Below are 26,310 nucleotides of genomic sequence, written 5' to 3'. Positions count from 1 at the left end.
CTCGGTGCCTCTGAGTCAGCAGCTTTGGGTTTGTCACAGCCTGTGCAGGTCTGTGGTGCTTGGCCCTGACTCTGCTGCAGGGCAATGTGGGCTCTCAGCTTGGACTCAGAGGCACTGGGAGCTCGTGCTGTCCCTTGAGCCTGGAAGGAGCTGGGTCTGTGTGAGCTGCAGGAAGCTCCAGCCTCCCTTGGGAACCCCTTCCAGCCCCTGCCCTGTGCCACTCAGGGCTGGAAAGCTGAGCATCATCACTGCTGCTGGCCAGGCTGGTCCTTCATGATGCTCTTGTCTGGATTACAGGAGGGGGAAAGCACGGTGGGAGGAGACTGTCACTGATGGGGACATGCTGCAAGGCTTCCTGTGGCTGCAGATCCAGCCTTCCTCTCCTTCCAGCCCTTGAGGGGAACCTTGTGGGTTGTCCAGGACCTAAGTGTGTCTTCAGATGAAGAGGAGGAAGTCTGGGCAGCCACGTTTTCCAGTGTGGAAGCAGTGGCTGCTTCCTGCAACAGCGCTCCTGTGCACACAGCATGTCCCTGGTGCAAAGAGGTGCTGGGCCCAGGTCCCATGGATGTCCCTTGTCTTGGATGGAAACTGCTCCCTCTGTCCTGCCTTGCTCCAAGGGGATGTTGGAGCCATAGAATCATGGGTTTGGGTTGGAAAGGACCCTAAAGTTCATCTGAGTCCAACCCACCTACCATGGGCAGGGACACCTTTGGCTATCCCAGGTTGCTCCAAACCCTGTCCAACCTGGCCTTGGACATGTCCAGCCACAGCTTCTCTGGACAGCCTGTGCCAGGGCCTCCCCACCCTCACAGGAAAGGATTTCTCCCTAATATCCAATCCTAAGGAGAGCTGTTGGGCTCAAGTTTGGTACAACTGGGACAGCAGTCAAGGTTTGCTCTCTTTGCACTGGGCACTGATGGGACTGTGTGGAATGGGACAGACATCCCAGAGCCCTGGATGGGTCATTTGATGTCAATTCCTGTCTGCTTGTCCCAGTACACAGCTGAGGGAGCTCTGGATGCAGCTGAGAGTTGTCAGTGTCCTGATGGTGTGTGCACACCCCTGAGCCCACCCGTGCCCCCTCCCCAGGAATGGAAGCAGCAGACAGAGCCTTAAAATCTGGATGATAACTCTCTGGAAGAGGATTTTCTTTCCACCTCCTGCTGATGTTCTGTGTCCTGCCCTGTGCAGGCTCCTGGGGGCTCAGCAGTGCCCGGGATCCTCCTGCAGGAGCTGCCCAGAGCCCGGGCTGCAGGATCACAGCCAGGGGATGCTGGGCTGACCCCATTGTGCTCAGAACACGAGACAAATGAGGCTGAAGCTGCAGATCTGTGCCTGCCAGCAGGTCAGCAGTTTCACTCGGCCACTTGGCCTCTTTGTGGCACTGAAATGTGGCCGCAGGTCGGGATCTGCTCCATCCCTCTCAGTGCCCAGCCCGCTCCCCCAGGCTGTGATGGACCCTGGGAGCTCCTGGCTGGGCCGGGCTGTCCCCGAGCCCCCTGGAGCCCCGGGGAGGCGCTGGGGGGAGCAGGAGCAGGTGCTGTGCCAGAGTAAAGCGGCTGAGGCGATGCTGAATGGGGATTCACAGCCCAGCCCTGCTGCCAGGTTCCTCCCACCGGCTCCTTCCTCCCTCTGCTCCTACTAACCCACTGCCGGGCCCCTGGCTGCCTGGCAGCAGAGATGTCTGCTGCTATCCTTCCCGAGCATCAGATGGAGAGGAAAACACAGGGTGGAGTCAGCTCCGCACAAAGGAAATGTTGAGGTATCGTTTCTGCCTTCAGTGCGTTTTTTAGGTGGCTGGGGAGAGATTAAACAGGATCTTAACACATTCACAGCCCCCTTCCCACCTCATTTTCCTGTGAATCTGTTGCTGTCATGGTATCTTTCGGATGATATTTTTAGCTTTGCCTTTTCCTTTTTTTTTTCCCCTCCGCTCCTCGTATCAGGCTTTAGAAGGGAAACACGTTTCTATGGGAGAACAGAACGAGCCATTTCACGAGACATTTTGTTATGGGCAGAAGGGCCGGGAAATCTGATTGTGTGTTTGAAATGACACATTCCCCTTTGTAATCAGCCCATCGGCCCGGCTGGGGCCATGCCAGCAGCGAGCGAGGCGTCCTGGCCGGCCGGGGGCGGGGATGGCCCGGCCCGGCCTCTCCATCCTGCCGGGGCATCTGCACCGGCCCGGCCCCTCCATCCTCCCGGGGCATCTGCACCGGCTCGGCCCCTCCATCCTCCCCATCCCCTCCATCCTCCCGGAGCATCTCCCCCGGCCCATCCCCTCCATCCTCCCCTTCCCCTCCATCCTGCCGGGGCATCTGCACCGGCCCGGCCCCTCCATCCTCCCCATCCCCTCCATCCTGCCAGGGCATCTCCCCTGGCCCATCCCCTCCATCCTCCCCATCCCCTCCATCCACCCCAAGCATCTCCCCTGGCCCATCCCCTCCATCCTCCCCATCCCCTCCATCCTCCCCATCCCCTCCATCCTCCCGGAGCATCTCCCCCGGCCCATCCCCTCCATCCTTCTGGAGCATCTCCACTGGCCCATCTCGGGAAGGGCTCGGGGGTCCTGTGGGTTTTTCTCCCCTGGGGAGCAGCTGGATGCTGTAATGGGGTGCACTCTGGGTCTGGCAGTGTCTGTGCTGGCAGGAGCACAGGGGATCAGGGCACTGGCACAGCTTTGGGGCTCTGGGGATGCTGAGAGGGATGTGGCAAAGGGCTCGAGGTGGGAGAGGGGTGGTTGGACAGTGGGGCTGCTGCCCACTGTGTGAAGGTTTTGACAGGGATACAGACTGATTTTACATGGTGATGGTGAACTTTGGCAGGGGAAAATTCCAGCCCAAATTCTCAGCAGTATTTCCCTATAGCAGATTTACTCAAGTCCTGATAGATGAAGGTCCTGTGGAGTGAAGTGGCCAGAACAAGAGAAGCCTCCTGGGAGGGCTGATCTGGCTTGGGTCTGCACATCCCTTCATGGGGCAGGGGCTGTTACCTCTGCCAATCCCCTGGGACTGTTCTTCAGGGAACCAAGGGATGCTTCCTGCTGGTAGGGCATGGTGGCCATGGTAGCACAACATGCCTGGAAGTGCCCAAGGCCAGCCTAGATGGGACTTGGAGCATCCTGGTCTAGTGGAAGGTGTCCCTGTCCATGGCAGGGGATGGAATGAGATGAGCTTTGGGGTCTCTTCCAGCCCAAACCATTCTGGGATTCTATGGGATGAGTAAATTCCTTGGTCTGGTGTAAGACCTGTCTGACTTGGGGTGACCAAGGGCCACAGAATGTAGAGAAGGTGCAGCTGCCCATGCTGTGTTTTGGGGACAGGGGCACTCTCAGCCCTCCTGGACGCCTCCACACTTGCTGATGGAGCTTTGGAGCTCAGTCTCAGCCCAGGCAGGCCTGGGAAGGCCGTGCTGGTGTGGTCCGTGGTCCCTGAGGTGGTCCATGGTCCCTGGGATGGTCCATGGGGTCCCCTGTGTCTCCTGGGCTCCTCTCCAGTTGCACTCCCTGCCCTGTGTGTGCCCCTGCCCTGCTCGAGGGGACAGTGTGAGTCCCTGTCCCGCGGTGTGACCATCAGCAGCTGTGCCAGGTGCTGGTTTAAATCTGAGTGAGCCGGGGCAGTGCAGGGCTCCTTCCTGAGCCGGGCCAGCAGTGCCTCCATCCGTGTGCCACCCTGTTCCTGTGTCTGTCCCTGTGTCTGTCCCTGTGTCTGCCCCCAGGCAGCGTCACCCTGACCTGTCAGGGCCGGGCTGGCTGAGCTGACAAGTGGTGACAATGTGGTGACAATGTGGGTGTTTGTGAGCCCGGGGCAGTGGCTGTGGCCGTGCACACAGCCTGGCACCAGCAGGGCTGCATGGCAGGAGCTCAGGGCTCAGCATGGTGTGGGTTTCTGCTCTGGGAGCAGCAGTGGCAGGAGCTCAGGGCTCAGGCTGGTGTGGGTTTCTGCTCTGGGAGCTGCTGCTCGTGGGCAGAAGCGAGCAGGGCTGGGGGAGGCCTTGCTGCCACTGCCAGGATTCCCAGAACATTTCATTAATGGGATCCTAATTGGTGCAGTGCCTCACACCCCAACATGGCCATGGGCTCAGAGCTGGCACAGCAGCCACGGTGGCCTCTCACAGGGCAGGAGGGGATGGGGAGGGCAGGGGCTTTGTGTGGCAGTGTCAGCACAGGCAGGCTGGGCAGTGCTGAGTGCCACTGCCCTGCCCTGGTGGCTGCATCCTCCCTCCTGCCTCAGGAGCAGGGAGCAACCCTGGGAGCCCTGGTGCCATCCTCCTCCTTGGGGGTCTGTGGAAAGCTGGCTGCCCTTGCACCTGCCTGCCCATCTCTGCTGGGCATCTATGGACCCCCTTGAGCTGGGATGAGAGAAATCCAAGCACACAAACCTGGCAGCAGCGTGGAGTACCCACAGAAATCATTGGGCCCCACAGATAATGAGCAGGGCCATGGAAGCTGTGCTGGAGCAGGGAGAGAATCCCACAGATCCCCTGTGTGCCCTGTGGTGCTGGAGCCCAGCCCGTGGATCAGCTCAGCCTGGTGGCACCCATGGAGAGACAGAGCCCTTCCCACAGGGGCTTGCTCTGCTCTGCCTCCTGAGCCTCCGAGCAGCAGCAGCTCCTGGGCAGAGCAGGCAGGTGAAGGAGGGAGGTTTGTCTGGGCTCTGGGATGGAGCAGTGTGGACATGAGGGTACAGGCATGGGACAGCAGCCCCCAGACACCAGTGACATCCCTGAGTGACACTGGGTCACACCCCCAGCTCCATGGCAGTGGTGCCTGTGGGACTCTGGTGCCACCAGTGCTGGAGCTGGGCACAGGCTTGGCCTGCATGGCCACCCAGCCCTGCTCCCACAGCCAGGACAGCTCAGCCAGGCTGGGCAGGGATCTGTGCCCAGAGCCAGCCCGGGGTGACAGGCACAGGGCAGGGCCATGCAGGTGGCAGCTGCCACCCCCTCCTCTCACCTCATCTCTCCTGCAGCTCTCCTGCTCAAAGGTGGGTTTGTCTCCTCGGAGGAGCTGAAGCTCACAGCTTTATCACATCAGGATTTCTGGCTGGGAGCAGCCTTTGTGCTGCTCAGGGCGGGCTCTGGGCTGCACACAGCTGATGTTTGCTTGTGGAGAGTGAAAGGATTTTGCTGAATCCATGGGAGAGGAGGGAGCTTTGCATAGGCCTGCTTTGCTTCTGCCTGGGGGGAGTCTGGGCCTTTCCTGTCCAAGGATGTTTGAAAATTAACCCTTGGAGAAGTGGGAGCTGTCCCTGCTGTGCCAGACCGTGCTTCCTCCTCCTGTGGCCCTGTGGTGCTGCTGGGCAGATCCTTCTCCCTGGCTGGCTGCAGTTGTCAGGTAAAAGAGGCTCTGCAAGGCTGCTGCAGGCTGGGCTGGCCCTGCTGGGGCTGCCATGGCTGGGAGTGGGGCTGGCTCAGGCTCCTGCCCCGCTGCCCCCCAGACAAAGCCCTGCTGGCCCTGGAGCCACGGGGACAAAGAGGTGGCACAGATGGCCTGAAAGGAGAGCCTGGGCCATGCCCCGGTGATCTGGTGGCACTCAGAGGTGTGTGGGCTCTGCTGTAGTAAATATTTGCTGTTCTCCAGGAGGGAGCGGGGCTGGCTGCACATCAGGAGAGCAGGAGTGTGAAGCAATGCACAGCTCCCATTTCCAGCAGGGAGATTGGTATGGAATCCAAACACAGCGCTGGAGCTGGGCAGGCACCCTCTGGTGACAGCTGGAGCTGTCCTTCTGAGTGCTTGCCATCATCTCTGGGCAGGACTTTGCCCTTCCTTTTAACCAAATCTGCTTTCTTCTTTGCAGGTTGTAAATCGTGCCCGAGCTAAGTGCTGAGAGCAGCCCCTGGAAGCAGCGTGAGTTTATCCTGAAAGCTTTTGTTCTCCTTTTCACATCCCACATGAGGCTGAGTGGGTTTTACAGCACAGAAAAGGTTGCTCAGCATGGAGAGGTGCTGCAGGGAGAGGCTTGTCTGCCAGGAGCCCCTGGGAATCTGGCCTGCTCCCACCAAAACACCAAACACTGCTGGGCTTGGGCTTGTGTGGCTCTCTTTGTGTTGGGATTGCTTCCTGCCTTAGCTGGGACTGGGGCAGCAGCCCCTGTGCCCACAGAAATCCCCCAGCTGCCTCGTCCCTGTCCACTGCCAGAGGGGTTTGGGGTCTCAGTGTTGGGTTTGCCCACTCTGGGTTTCTGTGGTCTCTGTTGTGAGGAAGGTCTGAGGAAGGCAAACCAGTGTGTTTGCAAAGCAGCTCTGGGGTTTTGCTGGCTGTGGATCCCTGGGCTCACAGCTGGCCTCAGGTGCAGCCTGGGAAGGCTGGGAGGAGAGGCTGAGCTGCAGAATTCAGTTGCTGTGATGCTTGGAAGAGTCCAGGGCCTGTGGCCCAGCCCTTCAGGGACACCAGGGTCCCTCCAGCTGCTGGACTCCTCCATTGCAGAGCCCCACCGCCCAGCACAGTGACAGCCATGGGAACCAGATGTGAGCAGCTTCCAGCAGCCCTGAGGGCTGGGCAGGGCTGGGGGGACAAGGTCCTGCTCCTGCTGGGGCTCTCTGAGCTGCAGAGTCAGGTGAGCCTGGGCAGAGCTGTAGCACAACCCTCATGTCCTTATCTGAAAGCTGGGGTGAGGAGCCCCAGAGCTGCACCCCCTGTCCTGGCTCTGCCCCAGGTGACAGCAGTGTGTGACAATGTGCACCACAGGGCTCAGACCCTGCTGCCCACGGGGCTCCTGCCCCACAGGGCAATGGCTGCAGGTTCTTTATCCAAGGTTCCACACCCAGAGGGTGCTGGCACTGCCCAGGCTGCCCAGGGAATGGTCAGAGCCCCGAGGCTGCCAGAGCTCCAGCAGCATTTGGAAACCCTCCCAGGCACAGGGTGGGATTGTTGGGGTGTCTGCAGGGCTGGGGGTGGGGCTGGATGGTCCTTGTGGGTCCCTTCCTGCTCAGGATGCTCCATGGTCTGTGGGTGTGGGATCTGGGTCCCTGCTGAGGGCTGGGATGGGCTCCCAGGGCTGGGGCTGCCTCTGGCTCACAGCAGGGCAGGTCTCTGCTGTGGTTTATGAGCAGTTTCTCACCAGCTCTCCTCCTCCAGGCATTTTGCAAGATGCCAACTCCACCCATGCCCGGGGGTTCAGGGAGAGCCAGGAGTGGCAGGGATTCTTGTCCTGCCCCTGTGTGCAGGGGTTTGGGTGTGGTGTGAGCAGTCTACACTTGGTCCAGGCAGAGCTGCAGGCCCAATGTCAGTGGTGGGTCCCAGGTGGGTCCCAGGTGCTCCTGCATGGCCGCAGTGTCCCCCATGGGTGGGACAGGGTGCCCTGGGCTCTGTGCCTGGGGTGGGTACCCATGGGGAGTGTTCTGCTCCTGGGCAAGGCCACCAGGAAGCTCTGCCCCTGCATGGGTACAAATCCCTCTTGGGGTCCCCCATGCTGGGGTGGCATGAGGGGCAGGAAGGAGGACATGTGCCAGCCCCATGGTGACCCTGCCAGCCCCTGGCCCCTGCTGGTGGCTTTGGTGGCCCAGGTGCAGCTGGGGGCCCTGGCCCAGGTCTGGGTGTCTTTGGTTTCACAGTTGCCCCTTTATCTCCTGGGTGCTGGGGCTTGGGGAGCTGCAGCTCTGTGCCCAGGGGGTGTCCCCTGCTTTGGGAGGTTGGTGGCACTTTGGTCATGGCACAGGGATCGTGCTGGCAATGAACCTCTCCTGTCTCTGGGTTCCAGCAGCTCCCTCCCCCTGGGGCTGGTCCTGCCTGCTGGGGGCTGATCCTGGGGGAGCTTGCTCACAGGACATGGACATCAGCAGCTGCTCACTGCAGCTCCTTCCAACTGAGCTACCCCAATGCTGCACAAGGTGTCTCCTTCCCTTGGGGAAAATGACACTTGGTCACCACTTCAGACCTTGACAGGGCCTTGTGGGGCTCAGAGCAGAGGATGATGATGGTGGGGAGAGTGCTTGGCCCTTCCTTTGGATGGGAGAAGATGGGGAAGGCAGGGCTGAGCCTGTGCCAGGACTGGGCTCCTTTTGGTGCCCTCCCTTGCTCTGGGTGCAGTTCCCCTCCTCGAGCTCCTCTCCTCCTCCAGCCCACTGCTTCCCAGAGTGCCTGGCCCTGTGTTCTTGTTGCCCAGGGAGCAGCTGCTCTGCCCTGGCTGCCCCATCCCAGCACAAGGCAGCCGAACCCCTGTTCTGTGCCTTCCTCTGCAGGCAGGGAGGATGGGGGCAGCTCTGTGCCAGTCCCTGCAGGGTGAGGGCTGTTCCACCAGGGCTGCAGCAGCCCTGCCTGCTCCTGGAATGCAGCCCAGGTGCTCCACAGTGGGCAGTGGTGTCTGAACTGGGTTCCCAGGGCACCTCTGCCATCACAGCCTTGGGATCAGCCTCCCTGCCCTGCTGCACCACAACATTGCAGGGCTGTGCTCTGGTGCCATCCCTGGGTGAGGCGTGGAGGAGGAGGGCTGGGATGGCTGCAGGCTGCTGGTCCTGCTCCCTGCCCGGCCTGACTTGGCTCTGGCACCTTTAGGACAGTCACTGCCTGTCCCAAAAAGCAGGGGGGGTCAGCAGGGCAGGGCCAGGTCCCAGCACCACCCCCAGGCAGAGCCCCGGGCTCTGGGATGGTCACTGGGGTCAGTCCCACAGCTCTGCTCACACGCAGGTTTTGGTGCCTGCAGAGCTCAGGTGAGCAGGGAGCCCCTGCCCAGGTGCCCCCTGCACAGCCTGGGCAGGATCAGGTCCCTGTAAGAGGAGTTGGCCCAGGGCACTGCACAGATCCCCTCTGGCCTGAGAGGAGCTGCTGGGTGTTTCATGGAGCAGCTGGGGCTGAGGCTCCCTGCCTTGCACCTCGTGCTGCAGCAGGGCCCTGGAGCCCTGGCACAGGCACTGGGAGCTGGCAGTGCCACCTGTGGGCACCAGGGCAGAGCCCTGCCCTGCCCCAGGGCTGCTCCTGCACTTTCCTCTTGATTTGGGGCCCATCCTGCCTGCAAGACATGCCTTGGTCAGCGAGCCCTGCTCTGTGCCATCCCAGCTGCTGGGGCTGAGCAAAGCCCAGCTGGGGCTGAGCAAACAGGTTTGTGGGATGTGGCAATGTGGGCCCTGGAGGCTGGGGGAGCTGCCAGCTCCCTCAAACTCTTGGGAAAGGCTGGCTGAGGGCCAGACCCCTGCTTGCCTTGGCCGAGCCTTCACCTCTTGTGCCTCACAGCACTCAGGAGCTGGGCCATGGCAGGGCAGCCTGGGGTGCCAGCCCTGTCTGAGCCCTATGCCCAGCTGCTGGAGCCTCCTTGGCCCAGCTGGTGCTGCCCCTGCTGTGCCTGCAGGGCTGTGTGCCCAGGCTGCAGGAGCTGGGGCTCTGGGGAGAGGCAGCTTTGCTGCTCTGATGGCCCCGTGCTCAGCCAAGGCCTCGCAGGTGATGGGGAGCTCTGGTCCCACCCTTCCCACCCCTCCTGGCCAGGGATTTGGGCTGGACTGGGCCAGGCTGGGCTGGACTGGGTTGGGCCAGGCCGGGCTGGGCTGGACTGAGCTGGGTTGGGCCAGGCCGGGCTGGGCTGGGCTGGGCTGGGCTGGGTTGGGCCAGGCTGGGCTGGGCTGGGTTGGGCCAGGCTGGGCTGGGCTGGGTTGGGCCGGGCCGGGCTGGGCTGGACTGGGCTGGGTTGGGCCGGGCTGGGCTGGGCTGGACTGGGCTGGGTTGGGCCGGGCTGGGCTGGACTGGGCCATGCAGGGCTGGGCTGGACTGGGCTGGGTTGGGCCGGGCCGGGCTGGGCTGGACTGGGCTGGGTTGGGCCGGGCTGGGCTGGACTGGGCCATGCAGGGCTGGGCTGGACTGGGCTGGGTTGGGCCGGGCTGGGCTGGGCTGGACTGGGCCGGGCTGGGCTGGGCTGGCCTCAGCCCTGCTGCACAGGGATCCCTGCGGGGCTGGCTGCAGGGGAGGAGCTGTCTGCTCTCACATCCCTGCAGAGGAGGATTTGCCACCTGGGTCTGGTGTTTCTACAGCTTTTCTGGCACAGCAGGGCCCAGGGGATGTGGAGCTGTGGGCAGCATCTGAGCAGGCCCAGTGTGGGCTGGGGATGTGCAGGACTTGCTCCCAGGGGAACAACAGAGGCTGGGCCATGTTCAGGAGAGCACCTGCCCCAGTGTGGGTGTGCTCTGGGGAATCATCTTCCCACAGCACCTCCCTGGCTCCTTCCAGCCCATTTCCCACAGCCCTTGCTGTTCTTTCCTTCATTGTGGCCCCCCTGTGCAGCAGGCAGGACACTTGGTGGGGCAGTGCAGGGAGCTCTGCACTGTGGAGGAGCTGCCAGGGCCACTGGGCCTGCTGGATGCAGTGGGAGGCTGGGGGTCATGGCCACTGGTGTCACCTGTGCTGTCACCATGTGCATGCTGCCATTGGGACAGTGCTGTCACTGCACCTGCCCCAGCCCCACCTTCCTGCAGCCAAAATCCCCGGGGTGGCAGCACAGCCCCTGGTGAGGGGGCAGGGGGAGCTGCACCTCCATTCCTCACTGTGAGCTGGTGTTTTGTGGTGGGCTTTGGGTGGAAACTGGGGCTGGGTGGGTTTGGGAGGCTGAGGGAAGGAGAGGCTGCCCTAATCCTGCTCTGGATTCAGCTGGGCTTTGTGCACAAGGCTCTCAGCTGCCAGGGAGAAGGTGCCCGGGTTGCCGGGGAGACAGAGCCAGGATGTGGAGGATGTGGAGATTGTGTCACCCTGTGCTGCCACCAGGGCCAGTGACAGCCCCTGCCTGCATTGGCACCCTGTGCTGCCACAGGGGCAGTGACAGCCCCTGCCTGCATTGTCACCCTGTGCTGCCACCAGGGCCAGTGACAGTCCCTGTCTGCATTGGCACCCTGTGCTGCCACCAGGGCCAGTGACAGTCCCTGTCTGCATTGGCACCCTGTGCTGCCACCAGGGCCAGTGACAGTCCCTGTCTGCATTGGCACCCTGTGCTGCCACAGGGGCAGCCCCGGTGCCAGTCCCTGAGGCTGCTGCAGGGCACACAGTGCTGAGCCATGTGAGGCCCTGGTGCTGCTGAGCCCACTCCTGGTGGCTCCTGGTGGCTGTGGCTGCCCTGGGTGGTGCCCTGGGCTCAGGGCAGGCTGGGAGGGCGGGTGGCTGTCGGTGCTCCTGGCATGGAGCAGGGCCCAGGTGTGTCCCCTGTGCCAGCCCAAGCAGGGTGATGCTGTCTGGGGGGCAGGTGGCCTTGCCAGGACTCATCTCATTCCCCTGCTGACCAAGATGGGCACCCCCAACTCTTGAAAAGCCCAGAGTTCTCTTCTAGAAGGGTCACAGAGCCCCTTCAGGTGCCCAGGAGGACTTCCTGGACACGAATTGCTGTGCTGGGGCCAGAGCAGCTGTGACAGTGGGATCCCTGCCCCCAGGGTTGGCTCAGGGTGCCTGGGTTGGGAGCCTCCTCTCAGAGCAGGTTCTGGTGATTCTCTCAGGCTCTGCCTCCCTCGGGCTCTGCCCTTGGGTGTGGTGGGGAGGCTTTGCTCAGGTTTGCTTTCTGTTTCCTCTTTATTTATTTATTATGTTTTTATGCTTTTCCTGCAGCCCTTCCTTCTCTTGTCATTTAATTGTCCAAGTTCCCTGAATACTTGTCACCTGCCTGGGGGTAGAATTTGAGACACATCAAAGGTAGCTGAGAATATCCTCTGGGAGCTGGGGAGAGATTAAACAGCAAGGGAAAAAAAAAACCAACAAAAAACAAACCAGCTGCTGTGCTCAGGTTTGGCCAGGAGGGAAAATGGAAGGGCTGGGGGAAGCAGCAATATTGGCTCTGCAGAAAATGTCTGCCCTGTGTCTGGCTGGGCTGGCCTGGGGGTCCCTCTGGGTGCTGAGGCCTTGGGGGAGCTGGGTGGGAGCAGGGGCTGGAGCAGCCCTGCTGCAGGAGCTGGGGATGGATCCCAGAGCCCCAGGGATGGGTTTGTGCAGCTGGGGCTGGGGATGGATCCCAGAGCCCCTGGGGTGGGTTTGTGGGCTGGGATGGATCCCAGAGCCCCTGGGGTGGGTTTGTGGGCTGGGATGGATCCCAGAGCCCCTGGGGTGGCTCCGTGGGCTGGGATGGATCCCAGAGCCCCTGGGGTGGCTCTGTGGGCTGGGATGGATCCCAGAGCCCCTGGGGTGGCTCTGTGGGCTGGGATGGATCCCAGAGCCCCTGGGGTGGCTCCGTGGGCTGGGATGGATCCCAGAGCCCCTGGGGTGGCTCTGTGGGCTGGGATGGATCCCAGAGCCCCTGGGGTGGCTCCGTGGGCTGGGATGGATCCCAGAGCCCCTGGGGTAGGTTTGTGGGCTGGGATGGATCCCAGAGCCCCTGGGGTGGGTTTGTGCAGCTGGAGCTGGGATGGACTGGGGCTGGCCTGCTCAGTGACTCAGCTCCCTGTGCTGGCTGGATGCAGCAGGGGGCAGGGAGCAGTGCCAGCTTCCCAGGGTGGCAGAGCTGGTGCCACCCCTGGTGCACAGGGGGGCCCAGCCTGGCAGTGGAGCTGCTGCCTGCACTGGGCTGAGCCAGACTCCAGCTGCAGCTCAGAGGGGCAAAAAAGGAGTTTTCAGCTTTGTCCTTGGGAGTGATACAAAGCAAATGGGATCAATCCCAAGCAGTGGCAGTTTGTGGTGCCAGGGCTGGATGGAGGCAGTGCTTGCAGAGGTGTCAGCACCCCGGGCTCTGGCAGGAACCAGTGCCAGCTGCACCTCCCAGAGCAGCCTTTGGGCTCCTGGGGCTGCCCTGGTCCTAGCAGGGCCTGTGACCAGTCCCCTGAGCCTTGGTGAACCTGCACTCAGGGAAAAATGGATTTTGGGGATGTTTCTTTTGGTTTAAAACCCTTATGGCAACAGGCATTTTGTTGCAGAAAATATCTCCTTAACATATCTTCAAAAAAAACCCCAAAATAACCCACCTAAGATGTTCTCCTCCACTTCCCTGAAAAACCTCAGGGATTGATGCTGCTGGTGGGTGAGCCAGTGTGGGATGCTGTGCCCCAGCACATCCATATGCCAGCAGGGATGGATGCCCTGCTGGGGCTGAGGGGAGCTGGGCACTTTGGGGGAGCAGCCAACTGCAGCTCTCTGGGGCTCCTGCAGTGCCCAGGGGGCAGTGCCAGGGTGGGAAGCTCATGGAAGCCTCCCTATGCTGGTGGGTGCATTGATTTCCTGCAGCTCAGTGATCAGTCAGATTTTCAGGTGCCAAGTCAAAGGGAAAGCTTGGATTTACCCCCTGCCTCTGACCTGTGAGAGGTCAGAGCTCTGCTACAAACACCAGTGCTGGGGATAGTTATAAGGAAAGCCCCAAAGATCCATTTTCCAGCTGTGCTGTTCCATGGTTGATAGAGCAGTTTCCTGCTCCTCTTTCCAGCCAGGTAATCTGTCTTCCCTCAGAAGGGAAATGAACAGCAGCATAAATTGCAGGCAGGGCCCAAAAAGACATTTCCAAGAGCAATTCTCTTCCCTGAGCTCCTGCCTGTTTCACTTACAGATCTGCTGCTCTTCTCCTGTGAACTTGTAGCATTTTCTTCCATACAAATGAATTTTGAGGTGTTTGGAGGGATGTTGGCCTCTGTTGGCTGAGGGTGTTCAGCCTGGAGAAGAGAAGCCTCCAGAGAGGACTCAGAGCCCCTTCCAGTGCCTGAAGGGGCTCCAGGAGAGCTGCAGAGGGGCTGGGGACAAGGGAATGACTCCCAGTGCCAGAGGGCAGGGCTGGATGGGATATTGGGAATTGGGAATTGGGAATTGTTCCCTGGGAGGGTGGGCAGGCCCTGGCACAGGTGCCCAGAGCAGCTGTGGCTGCCCCTGGATCCCTGGCAGTGCCCAGGGCCAGGCTGGACACTGGGGCTGGGAGCACCTGGGACAGTGGGAGGTGTCCCTGCCATGGTACTGGGGTGGGGCTGGATGGGCTTTAATGTCCCTCCCAACCCAAACCATTCTGGGGTCCCAGTCAGCTGGACTGGCTCTTGACATGGGCTCAGATGGGATGAAGGTGTTCCCATGTGTCCTTCCCCTTCCCTACCTGGCATTTATCAGTTCCTGGGGCAGCAGCTGCACCTGGGCTGGGAAGGTCCCATCTGGAAGTGCTGCTGCCTTTCCTGGGGCCTTTGGGTGGGGCTGAGCTGTGGGTGCAGCTCAGTGCAGAGCAGCACATCCCAATGGAGCCATCCTGCTGCTCCTGTGGGGATGGGGAGCCTGCCAGGCACCAGGGCTGCTCCCTGCCAGGTTCCTGCATCCCTGCCTGCATCCCTGCCTGAGCCCTGCATCCCTGCCTGAGCCTTGCATCCCTGCCTGCATGCCTGCCTGTATCCCTGCATCCCTGCCTGAGCCTTGCATCCCTGCCTGCATCCCTGCATCCCTGCCTGCATCCCTGCATCTCTGCCTGATTCCTGCATCCCTGCCTGCATGCCTGCATCCCTGCCTGATTCCTGCATCCCTGCCTGCATCCCTGCATCCCTGCCTGATTCCTGCATCCCTGCATCCCTGCCTGCATCCCTGCATCCCTGCCTGCATCCCTGCATCCCTGCCTGATTCCTGCATCCCTGCATCCCTGCCTGCATCCCTGCATCCCTGCCTGAGCCTTGCATCCCTGCCTGCATCCCTGCCTGCATCCCTGCCTGTATCCCTGCCTGCATCCCTGCCTGATTCCTGCATCCCTGCATCCCTGCCTGAGCCCTGCCTGCTCTGGCATCCCCACATCCTCCCAGGCAGCTCAGTGGGAGCTCCTGCTGCCCACACCCCCTGTCCTGGGGCACAAGAGCATCACCAAACTCTGATTTGGGGTTTCTCTGCCTAAAATCACCCAAACCTTTCCCTGAGAAAGGAAGATGTCTTGAAGGTCTCTACCCTTTTGCTTGGGATTCCCACCCCAGCACTGCCCTGCTGGGAAGCAGGGCCCAAAGAGGGGAACCCCAAGGCTCCTGCACCCTGAGACTCCCTGCAGCCCTGGCTGTGCAATGCTGCAGGAGCAGCTTTCCCCTCTGGGACAGGTGTGCCCAGGGAGCCTGGGTGCCTTGGGTTCTCCTCAGGCTGTGGCACAGGAGGGCTGGGTGTCCCTCAGGGTGACCCCAGCCCTGCCTGGCCACGCTGTGCCCTTGGCTCCTGTTCCTTTGTGCCCTTGCCAGGGCTGGGGGCTGGTGAGGCACTGGGAGGGTGTTTGGCTCAGGTAACATCCTGCAGGTGTAAGGGGTCTTCCCTGACTGCCTGGAAGATGGGGAGGATGTTCTGGGGGTGCCTTTAGCCCTTCAGTGCCTCCCCAGGGCTGGTGCATCATGTGCCATGGCACTGGTGGATGTTGTGTGCTGAGTGTGGAGCACTTGCTTTCTCCCCAGCCTTCTCCTGCCCAGCCAGTGCTCCTTGCTGGACTTTGCTGGAGGAGCTGGAAGCCCCAGCTGTGCCATCAGATCATGAATTTCCCCTCTCTCCACTCCTGGTGTGTTCCCCACTCTGCTGACTGTGCAAGCCGTGCATTTTGAAAGGTCAGTGTTTCCCTGGAAGAGGCACATTCCTGCCTTTATGGGGTTGCCTGCAGTGATGGAAGGGACAGGCTGGGCAGCCTTTGGCTGTGCAGGGAGCCCCAGGGGACTGCCAGAGCCCTGGGCCCTTCCCTGGGGCAGGAATCAGGCAGTGGGCTGGGGTTGCTGTGGATCCTGCCACGAGGATCTGTCCTTGATGCACCCCCTGCTCCCAAGTGCCACATTCCTGCTGTGCTCTGGGCTGAGGTTTGGGGTCCCTGGGAGCTGCAGGGGTGTGCCTGTGCTGTGTGACAGCTGTCCCCAGGCAGGGAGGGCACTGGTGAGCAGCAGGCATGGCTCTCAGGGAGCCCAGGCTCTGCCTGGGAGCAGAGGATGGTTTTCCATCACTGCTGACACAGAAAAACTTCTGCTTGTGCTGCTGGGGGGCTGTCCCAAGGAGGGAGTGAGGGAACTGGGGAGCTCTGCTATAGCAGCATCCCCGTGTCACCCCTGTGTCACCCCACGGGCTGTGGCACTGTGGAGCTGCTGGGCAGGTGCAGCCAAGGCCCTGGCATGGCTGAGGGCACCCGTGGGGCTTGGTGAGATGGGAGGGGCCCGTGGTGCCAAGGAAAGCAGGAAAGTGCCCAGAGCTGTGAGCAGCAGGACATGCCCTGCCCCGAGGGTGGCACCAGGGCTGTGGTGGTGCTGCTGGTCCCATCCTGCTCTGCTGGGAGCAGGGGGAGGAACCAGGGGGGACTGGGGGCTGCTGGCTCTTCCCTCTCCCTGCTCTGTGGAGTCTGGGCTGTGCTTCCATCTGGAGAGGCACTGGGTGCTCACAGAGGCTGACTCAGGGCTGTCCCCATCCAGCTGGGACATCTTCATTTGGCTGTTAATGAGCCTGTGGAAGGAGTTTCTTGGCTTCTGGGGGGACACAGCAACTCATTCCTGGACTTGTTTGCTCAGCTGGGAGGTGTCACTCAGAAGGCTGGGAGTGGAACCTTGCTGAAAGTGCCCCCCAGCTCCCATGGCTGGCAGCAGGGCCCAGCTGTGTGAGGGGAGCAGGGGGGACGCTGCCTTTGCATCCTGCAGGGCCCAGAGGAGGAGGGGGCGCCTCAGCCCCGTCCCCCAGGGTGCAGCAGAGGCTGGGCTCCTCTTCCCTGGTGGTTCCTGGTGCCAGGAGGGCTGTGGCCAGAGCAGGCTGAAGGAGGGCTGCTCTCTGGGGATGGGCTCTGCTCTCTCTCTGGCAGCTGTCAGGCTGAGCTGCCATGGCTGCCTGACTCCAGCCTGCCTCAGGGGATCGATCACTCCCTGTCAGTTTGGTGGCTTCTTTTCCCCCCCTAAGTTTCTCATGATTCATTTTTGACATGTGCCACAAGCTCTGGAGCCGCAGGGATGCTGATCTGCAGTTCCAGGGTGTCCTTTTGTGCAATAAGCTCAGGCTGCTCCATTAACCCCGGCTCAGGGGCTGGCCCTGGGGCAGGAGGGCACTGCCCACGCCCTGCAGGCCCTGATGCCAGGGGAGGATGTGAGGGAGGCCCTTTGCTGCCTGTCAGCAGGGTCAGATGTCTGTGCTGCCTGGCTCGGGCATGATGAGCGAGCAGATGTCTGGGCTCCCGGCAGCTGCTGACATCATGTAAATCCATAATTGCCCAAACACGCACTCAACACGTGGCACTGAGGGCTGGGCTGCCTGCAGGACAGCAGGGAGCTGGGAGAGCCCCACACCGGGCTCCTTTTGGGTGGTGGATCCCAAAGCTTGTGGAGGTGTCCCCCGGGATCACTGCCCTCTACATGAGTGTGTTCCCATGAGATCATCCCACCCTTGTGCCTCTGCTCTCCTGCTTTTCCCCACTTGACCCAGTTCTTCCCTTGGCAGCTCCAGGCTGGCTGTCACACTGTGATGAGGAGCTGCTGTCTGCTCTGTCTGCTCCACTGGTGCCTCAGCAGGGCCTTGGCTCAGCGTCCCTGGGCAGCTGCAGCTCAGCTCAGTGGGGCTGGGCACAGCAGCTCCAGCCCCAGCCTGCCTGGGGCAGGACAGCACCCCCTGGCTGGGCAGAGGTGCCTGAAGTGGCCAGCAGAGCCCTGCAGGGCCTGTCCCCAGCAAGGGAACAATCCAGCCAGCCTGGAGCAGCCCTTGCTGCCCCCCTGCTCAGGCAGGCTCTGGTGCCACAGGGACAGGAGTGGATGTGTCTCTGTGGTTTCCATGGGAGCAGCCTCCTGTGGCCAGTCCATGGTGATCTCCTCCCCCAGCAGGTTCAGACCTCTCAGCTCTTCCCTTCCTGAGCTGCAGAACCATTCAGGCTGGAAAAGAACTCCAAGGTCATTGACTACAACCTGTGACTGATCACCACCTTGTCAGCTAAACTGAGTGCCACATCAGTCATTTCCTGACCACCTTTAGGGGTGGGCACTCCACCATCTGCCTGGGCAGCCCTGCCAATGCCTGCCAACCCTTTCAGTGAAGAGATTTTCCCAAATATCCAATCTAAAACTCTATTGGTTCAACTTGAGGCCATTTCCTCTCATCCTGTCCCTGTTCCCTGGGAGCACAGCCCGACCACCCTGGCTGTTCCCTCCTGTCAGGAGCTGTGCAGAGCCAGAAGGGCCCCCCTGAGCCCCTTTCCCAGCTCCCTCAGCTGCTCCAGCCCCTTCCCCAGCTCTGTGCCCTTCCCTGGACATGCTCCAGCCCCTCAAGGTCTCTCTTGTGAAGGGTCCAGAACTGGACACAGCCCTGGAGATGAGGAGCTGCTGCTTCCTGGTGCAGTGCTGCCATGGGGTGGGACAGCTCAGCTCAGGCTGGCAGGACAAGGTGACAGAGCTCACCTGGGCTGCTGTGAAACCTGTCACAGGCTGAGGTGAAGAGGGAATGCTCAATTCTGCCTTTCCTGCTGCCCTTCGTGTTCCCAGTGTGATGTTTTTGAGCTCAGTCTCACCCTGCTGGGCAGGAGAACAAGGTGCTCTCCTCTCTGACCTCCTTCCAAAGGCTCCTGGCCAAGGGCTGGGGGCAGCAGGCTCGGAGGGGGCTCCTCCCTGGAGGGGGAGTGCCTGGTTTTGCCTCTGTCAAGGTCAGGACTGAAGATCTCAGGATGGTATTTCGTGTTCAGACTCAGGTGTTTATTATTTCTTATCTGTATCACAGACTTACAAGTCATGGGTTCTGTAGTATTTCACTAACAAGGTATGAAATGGTTAACTGTCTTTCTCTCCAAGGTCTTTTAAAGCTAAACTATCCAATTAAGAAATTGCACCTAAATTATTTTTACTTTTAACCCAATAACTAATCACCTATGTCCTGCAAGGTGGACTTTTCTGTCCAGTTACAAAATCCCACCCAAATCCATGGAGAAGAAGGTGAAGAAGAAGGAGCAGCCTCTGCCCCAAAACCTCCATCTTGCTTTATATATATTACTGTATTCTAAACCCTTCAACTCTGAGTTTTCCACCCTGTGATATCACGCACCTCTATTCAAACTCCACACCCACAATCCCAGTTCTATCATTCCATTTTGGAAGCTTCTCCACAGCCTGAGGTCAAAAGCCAGTGTGGCCCTGCCCCTGCTCATGCTGTGGGGACAGGGATGGAGCTGTGGGGTGAGGCTGGGGGAGCAGGGCACGATGCCTGCAGGCACCTGGTGGCTCCAGGGAGGGTGGGGTGAGGTGGGTGCTGCTGGCAGGGAGGAGCACAGCCCCTCCTGGGATTGCACAGCCCCTCCTGGGGGGAGCACAGCCTCTCCAGTGTCCCTCTGCTCCTGCAGGAGTTGAGGTGCCCGTGGGTGGGGTATGAGGCCAGCAGGAACTGCTTTAGTGTGAATGGAGAACACAGGAGAGATTGTGGTTGTGTGAGAAAAGACTGAAATGGGCTAAAAAACCCCATCTGTGACTGCCCTGAGGAGCACTGAGGGAACAGCTGGACCTGAGGAGGGAACATGGACAGGAGGCTCAAGAGAAGTGTGTGGGGATGAAGGGTCAGAGGAAGTTTTGCACCAGAGGCAGATTTTGGTGCTGTGACCACAAAGCTGTGCTGTGCCACTAGAGGGGACCTGCAGGAGCCAGGCAGAGGAGGAGGAGGGAGCCCCAAGGTCCATGCAGCTGCAGGCAGGAGGAGCTGGCTGGGTGGGGTTGGCCCCAGCAGGTGCCCAGGTGGGCAGAGGAGCTCCCTGGGCAGCCCCACAGGGCTCTGCAGACCTGCTGCTCTCAGAGCCTCCGGAGCAGCCCTGGCAAGGACCGAGGCTGGAGCCTGATGGACCTGGGCAGGCACCTCCCCCCAGGGCTGGAGTCGGGTGCTGCTGGATGGAGGGTGGCTGTAGAGGTTGGATGGCAGCTGTAGAGGTTGGATGATGGTTGTAGAGGTTGGATGGTGGCGTAGAGGTTGGATGATGGTTGTAGAGGTTGGATGGTGGCTATAGAGGTTGGATGGTGGCTGTAGAGGTTGGATGATGGCTGTAGAGGTTGGATGGTGGCCGTAGAGGGCTTTTGTGGCCCCCCAGGGCTGTTGGCTTCACCAGGACTGAGCTGTCACTGCCACTGGGTCTCTGCAGGGCTTGGCCATGGTGGGCACAGAGGCCTGGGGACACTGGGGAGCTGCAGAGCTTCCAAGAGTGGAAAGGCAGAAGGAGCTTTGTCCTGGCTGCTGGGGACAGGGACAACAGCCCAGGTCTGGAGGGAGGGAGGTTTGCTGAGATGGAGAACAACTCTCTAAGCTGAGGAGGATAAAGCCCTGGTGCAGGTGGTGGTGCACAAGAGGAGTTATGGGATCCCAGAGTGGTTTGGGTTGGAAGGGACCCTAAAGCTCATCTTGTCCCACCCTGTCCAGCCTGGCCTTGGGCACTGCCAGGGATCCAGGGGCAGCCACAGCTGCTCTGGGTAACCTGTGCCAGGGCCTGCCCACCCTCACAAGGAAGAATTTCTTCCCAACATCTGATCTAAATCTCTCTTGGTTTAGATTGGAATGGTTCCCTCTTGTCCTGTCATTCTCTCTCCATGTAAAAAGTCTCTCTCTCTCTATTTCTAGTGCTCTTAGGCCCTGGAAGGGGCTCTGAGCTCTCCCTGGAGCCTTCTCCTGTCCAGGTCAATACCCCCAGCCATGCCTGCAGAGCAGAGGGGCTCCAGCCCTGTGGCCCTGGGCAAGGAGCCTTGTCCCACTGTCCTCTCCAGCACAGACTGCTCAGGGCTCGCTGGGATGGATGGATGGATGGATGGATGGATGGATGGATGGATGGATGGATGGATGGATGGATGGATGGATGGATGGATGATGGATGGATGGATGGATGGATGGATGGATGGATGGATGGATGGATGAATGATGGATGGATGGATGGATGGATGGATGATGGATGGATGGATGGATGGATGGATGGATGGATGGATGGATGAATGATGGATGGATGGATGGATGGATGGATGATGGATGGATGATGGATGGATGGATGGATGGATGGATGGATGGATGGATGATGGATGGATGGATGATGGATGGATGGATGGATGGATGGATGATGGATGGATGGATGGATGGATGGATGGATGGATGGATGGATGGATGGAGGGATGGATGGATGATGGATGGATGGATGATGGATGGATGGATGGATGATGGATGGATGGATGGATGTGGATAATGGATGGATGGATGGATGAGGGATGGATGGATGATGGATGGATGGTTGGATGATGGATGATGGATGGATGATGGAGGTGCTCCCTGTGGTGAGCTGGCTGGATTAAAGCAGCTCTGGGGGCACTGTGTGGGGCTGCAGTGGGGCTGCAGGGCCCAGGGCAGGCTGGGAGCCCCAGGGGAAGCTGCAGGGCCCAGGGCAGGCTGGGAGCCGTGGTGCCCTCGGTGAGTCAGCTCTGGTGATTCAGCTCGGGTCAGCCCCCCTGCTGCAGCGGGAGGAGCCACTGGAGATGTTTTCCCTCCCTCATCTTAGCAGCGGTTCCTGAGCCTGGCTGAGGTGCAGCAGCTCTGAGCTGGGAGATGTGCTCTGCTTGCCAAGGGAGCTCCAGCACATCTGGCACATCTGTAAAACCCAGACTGGTTTGGGTTGGAAGGGACCTTGAAGCCCATCCTGTTCCACCCCTTGCCATGGCAGGGACACCTCCCACTGTCCCAGGCTGCTCCAAGCCCCATCCAGCCTGGCCTTGGGCACTGCCAGGGATGCAGGGGCAGGCACAGCTGCTCTGGGCACCCTGTGCCAGGGCCTGCCCACCCTGCCAGGGAGGAATTTCTTCCCAGTATCCCATCCGACCCTGCCCTCTGGCAGTGGGATGTGCTGGTGTTCACAGGGGTCCCAGGATGAGAGAAGAGATGAGAATCTTGACTCCATGTATCAGAAGGCTGATTTTTTATTTTATGATATATACTATATTAAAAGAAAATGATTTAACATAGCTTCACTAAAGAATAGAAGAAATGATTTCATCAGAAGGCTAGCAAGGAATAGAAAGGAATGGAACGATAATGAAATCTTGTGACTGACCACAGAATCTGAGACAGCTGGACTGTGATTGGCCATTAATTAAAACCAACCACATGAGGCCAATTAAAGATGCACCTGTTGCATTCTACAGCAGCAGATAATTGTTGTTTATGTTTCATTTCTGAGGCCTCTCAGCTTCTCAGGAGAAAAAATCCGAGCAAAAGGATTTTCATAAAATATGTTTGTGACAGTGGGAAGCCACTCCCTCTTGTCCTCCCACTCCAGACCCTTGTCCCCATCTCTCTCCAGCTCTCCTGGAGCCCCTTCAGGCACTGGAAAGGGCTCCATGCTCTGCCCAGAACCTTCTTTTTCCAGGTTGAAATCCATTCAGCTGTTCTGAACCAACCCAAGCACTTACTTCAAAAATCTTACTTGAGCATCTTTCCCTGTCCTTTCTGGGCTCAGATGCCCTCACCTGGAGCCACAGGAGCTGCCCACAGGTACAAACCCCTCAGGCCTTGGCCCCAGCTCGGTGCTGCAGCTCACAGTGGGCTCAGAGGCTGTTCTGCACCCCCAGTGCATGGCCAGGCTGGTGCTTCCAGCCTCTGCTTTCCTCCTGAAGGATTCTGCAGAGCAGGTGCCCTGTGCCAAGCTGCATCCTGGTCGTAGGGGGGGGTTGGTTGCATTTTGCAAGTCACTGAGGGGTTCTCAGTCTGGCTCTTTGTGGTGTCTGAGTGCTTGAATGCCAAAGGATTCTCCTCAGCTTTGTGAGGACTCAAATGCTGTTGCTGTACCTTTGTACAGAAGTGAGACAGGGGAAATGTTTCCTGAGCAGAATAGAGCCCAAGCCAGGTGAGAAAGGTTGTTCCAGGCTGGACCTTTTGCCATCCATCTCTGCCAAGGCTGCTGTGAGCTGGCTCAAGGGGGATGTCTGGCCATGGTCTTTCCCTGGTTGCTATTCCTGGCTCTTGTTCAATCTCCTTTGACACCCTTTGAGTCCTTTTGTGTATCTGTGAGATGCTTCAGGGGATGGAAATTTCCAAGTTCCAGTTTCCCTGCAGCAGCTGGAAGCAGCTAAGCCACATGTATGCTGCAGGACTCAGAGTTTCAAACCCTCAGGGGTAGGGTGGGTGCTCTGGGCAGGTCTGGGGACTTTGGTGCTTTGGGGTTTGTGCAGGAGGGGTCACGGTGTGGTGGTGACACTGCATTCATGTGGATAAAGCCCCCATTATAAATCCCTGCAAACAGACAGGGGAAGCAGCCTGGGCAGGGCTGGTCACTGCTCAGACACAGCCAGGAGGGTGTTAAATGGCCTTAAGGAGGAGGGAATGGCAGTAAAACCATGGGGTGTGGGCACTTCTCACCTGCAGCAGCACCGGGGCTGAGGGTCCCAGCTCCTGGGGGATGGGGGGAGAGGGTGGAGGGCTGGGAGCATGTGGGGCTCGTGGAGGTGGGCAGGGGGCAGCTCCACTCTGCTCCTCCAGGCTTGGTGGCATGGCCTGGCCCTCCCTGTCCCTTCCATGGAGGTGGGCAGGGCTGGGCACCTCTCCTCTGTGCCCCCAGGGTTTACCCTCCACAAAGAGCTGTGGGGAAGGGGGTTCTGCCCCAAACAGGGACCTGCCAGGGTCCTGGGTCCAGCACAGCTCCTGGGGAGCTTTGCTGTTTTGGTTGCATTTTGCAAGTCACTGAGGGGTTCCCAGTCTGGCTGTTTGTGGTGTCTGAGTGCTTGGATGCCAAAGGATTGTGAGATACCTCAGCTTTGTGGGAACACAAATGCTGCTGCTGTGCCTTTGTACACAAATGAGACTGGGGAAATGTTTCCTGAGCAGAATAGAGCCCAAGCCAGGTGAGAAAGGTTGTTCCAGGCTGGACCTTTTGCCATCCATCTCTGCCAGGGCTGCTGTGGGGATGTCTGGCCATGGTCCTGCCCTGGATGCTGGTCCTGTTTCAGCTCCTGGGAGCTTTGCTCATGGGAGCTTTGCTCATGGGGGCTCATGGGGACCCCAGGCACTGGAGCACTGGCCAAGATAAACTGGGAAACATAAGGATGGATATCAGTGAGCCTGGCTGTGTGGGAGGCCCTGGAGGCTGCCTGGAGCAGTGGGGACACCCCTGCCCCACAGGACCTGGGGCTTGGCACTGCATGTCCTGCCTCTGGGGCAGGGGGAGGTGACAGGAGCCCGGTGTGGGCAGCACTGGGGGGCTGGGATGGGCTGGGGGGTCCCTGCAGGGCAGTTCCAGTCCTGGGGCAGCACTGAGGTGCCTCCTCCTCTGCACCCACATCCCCTCTGTGTCCCTCTGTCCCAGGGTGTCCCTACAAGGAAGGTCAGAGCTGCTGAAGGAGCCCATGTGCTGCTTCCCACCCTGCTCCAGCCCCGAGTTCACTCGCTCTCCCTTCTCCCCACTCTGATCCCTCTGGCATCCCTTCCCTTAAAAACATTTCTCTCTTATCTTTGATAATTGCCTGTGAGGTCTGAGCACCCTGGAGGCCTCTGAGCTGCCCTTGCCTTGGCAAAAGCTGAAAATCCTCTTTCTTCCCATGCCTGGGCTCCCACAGAGGGGCTGTGTCCTTCCCTGCAGCTCCTGGGCTCCCTGTGCCGTGGCACCAGGGGATGGTTCCATGCACAGCAGAGGTTCCTCATCTGCCCTACAGATTCTCCTTGGAGCTGTGGGTGCTGCCCAAGGACAGGCTGCTCCCTGCTGTTCCTGTCCTGCTGCATCCCAGAGTCACTGGCCCTGCTCCTGTTCCTCGGTGTGGTGTGGAATCCTGCCATGGACAGGGGGTCTGTGTTGCACATGCTTGTGCTATTTAGTCCAATTTGGGGACACTCTGGGGTTTTTCAGGGTCCTGGTCCTGTTCCAGTCTGCCAATGGTGGCAATGGGGCTGAGCAGCCACAGGGTCCCTCTGTGTGACAAACCTGGCTGGGAGAGGGGCAGGAGGGGAGGAACCAGAGGGAAACCTGCCCTGGTGGCTGCAGATGCTCAGAAAGTGTGAGTCAGGCATCCCAAGAATGGGGAACTGGGCTGAACCCCACAAATATTCAAAGAGCAACCCCTCCAGGACAGAGCTGAGCAGACATTGACAGGGACAAGGGTCCAAGTGGGGTGTTTGGGAAAAGACTGCTGTGGGTGTGGGTCAGCTGTGCCATGCCAGAGCTCCTGGCCTCCCAAACCCTCCTTCTCCTTTTAACCCTCCCTTCTCCTCCTGGTCCTGATGGAGGGCAGCAGGACACATGTGGGAAAGTGGGGGGGACAGTGGCTGCCTGTGGCTGGCTGGGATTGGGGTGCCTGAGGGCGACTGAGGTGCCTCTGCTGGCTGGAGGTTACAGGGAATGAGGAGACCTCACCTGGATTTAAGCCTTCAAGGGATGATGGGGCCTGAAATGGAATCTGGGTATATGATGAGGCTGCTCCCAAATGCCCATCCCCAGCTGGGTGAGGGGCAGGGGGTGCATTGCTGTGACTGAGCCCCAAATGTCAGGGCTGGGTGAGCTCAGGGAGGGGACACAGGCAGGACAGAACTTTCCCCCAGCACGAGGCCAGTGCAGCAGCTCTTGGCCAGTCTGGGACCCACAGGGAGAGCGCCATGGTGCCCCTGGGCACAAGGACCAGCCCTGAGCAGGAGGGGCCAACCCTAACCCAAACCCTAATGCCTAACTATTAACCTAAACCTGACCCTGACCCTGACACTAACCCTAACCCTAACCCCTAAAACTAAACCTGACCCTAACCCTAACCCTAAACCTAACCCAAACCCAAACCTTAATGCCTAACTATTAATCTAAACCTGACCCTGACCCTGACCCTGACACTAAACCTAACCCTAACCCCTAAACCTAAACCTGACCCTAACCCTAACCCTAACCCCTAACCCTAACCCAAACCCTAACCCCTAACCCTAAACCTAAACCTGACCCTGACCCTAACCCTAACCCTAACCCCTAACCCTAACCCAAACCCTAACCCCGAACCCTAAATCTAAACCTGACCCTAACCCTAACCCCTAACCCTAACCCTAAACCTAAACCTGACCCTGACTCTAACCCTAACTCTAACCCTAACCCTAACCCCTAACCCTAACCCTAAACCTAAACCTGACCCTAACCCTAACCCTAACTCTAACGCTAACCCCTAACCCTAACCTAACCCTAACTCTAACCCTAACCCTAAGACCTAACCCCAACTCTAACCCCAATCCTAACCCTTGCCCTAACCTAACCCTAACCCTAACCCCAGCCCTAACCCCAGCCCTAACCTTAACCCGCCCAGGGCCAGAGAAGGGGGGCCTGGAGCAGGGGGAGCAGGGGCTGGGTCCTGGGCTGTGCCAGCCCTTCTCTGCTGGGGTGCAGGGCAGTGGGGCAGCCCCTTCCACAGTGCCCCCACACTTCCCTCCTTCCCTGAGGGCATGCCACAGTGTCCAGGGAGGGATGTGCCCAGGGCTGGTTCAGGGCAGGTTTTTCAGTTCATTTTTCAGCCTTTCTAGCACAGCTTGGCCAT

The 26,310-nt window shown here is 59.8% G+C and overlaps 1 protein-coding gene across 16 annotated transcripts in view; it reads left to right on the top strand.

The window, feature by feature from the left end:
• Positions 1-26,310, top strand: part of EPB41L1 (erythrocyte membrane protein band 4.1 like 1) — a 66,221-nt gene that overhangs the window by 2,757 nt on the left and 37,154 nt on the right. For all 16 annotated transcript variants that reach the window (XM_066561566.1, XM_066561555.1, XM_066561569.1 and 13 more), the window contains exon 2: positions 5,799-5,848. The gene's annotated coding sequence lies outside the window, so the exon portion shown is untranslated. The remainder of the gene's footprint in view (positions 1-5,798; positions 5,849-26,310) is intronic.

The sequence above is a fragment of the Molothrus aeneus genome, chromosome 17 (genome assembly GCF_037042795.1).
Source record: "Molothrus aeneus isolate 106 chromosome 17, BPBGC_Maene_1.0, whole genome shotgun sequence".
NCBI lineage: Eukaryota > Metazoa > Chordata > Aves > Passeriformes > Icteridae > Molothrus > Molothrus aeneus.
Note: the sequence above shows the minus strand (reverse complement) of the source record. Positions and strands in the feature narration are given on the sequence as shown.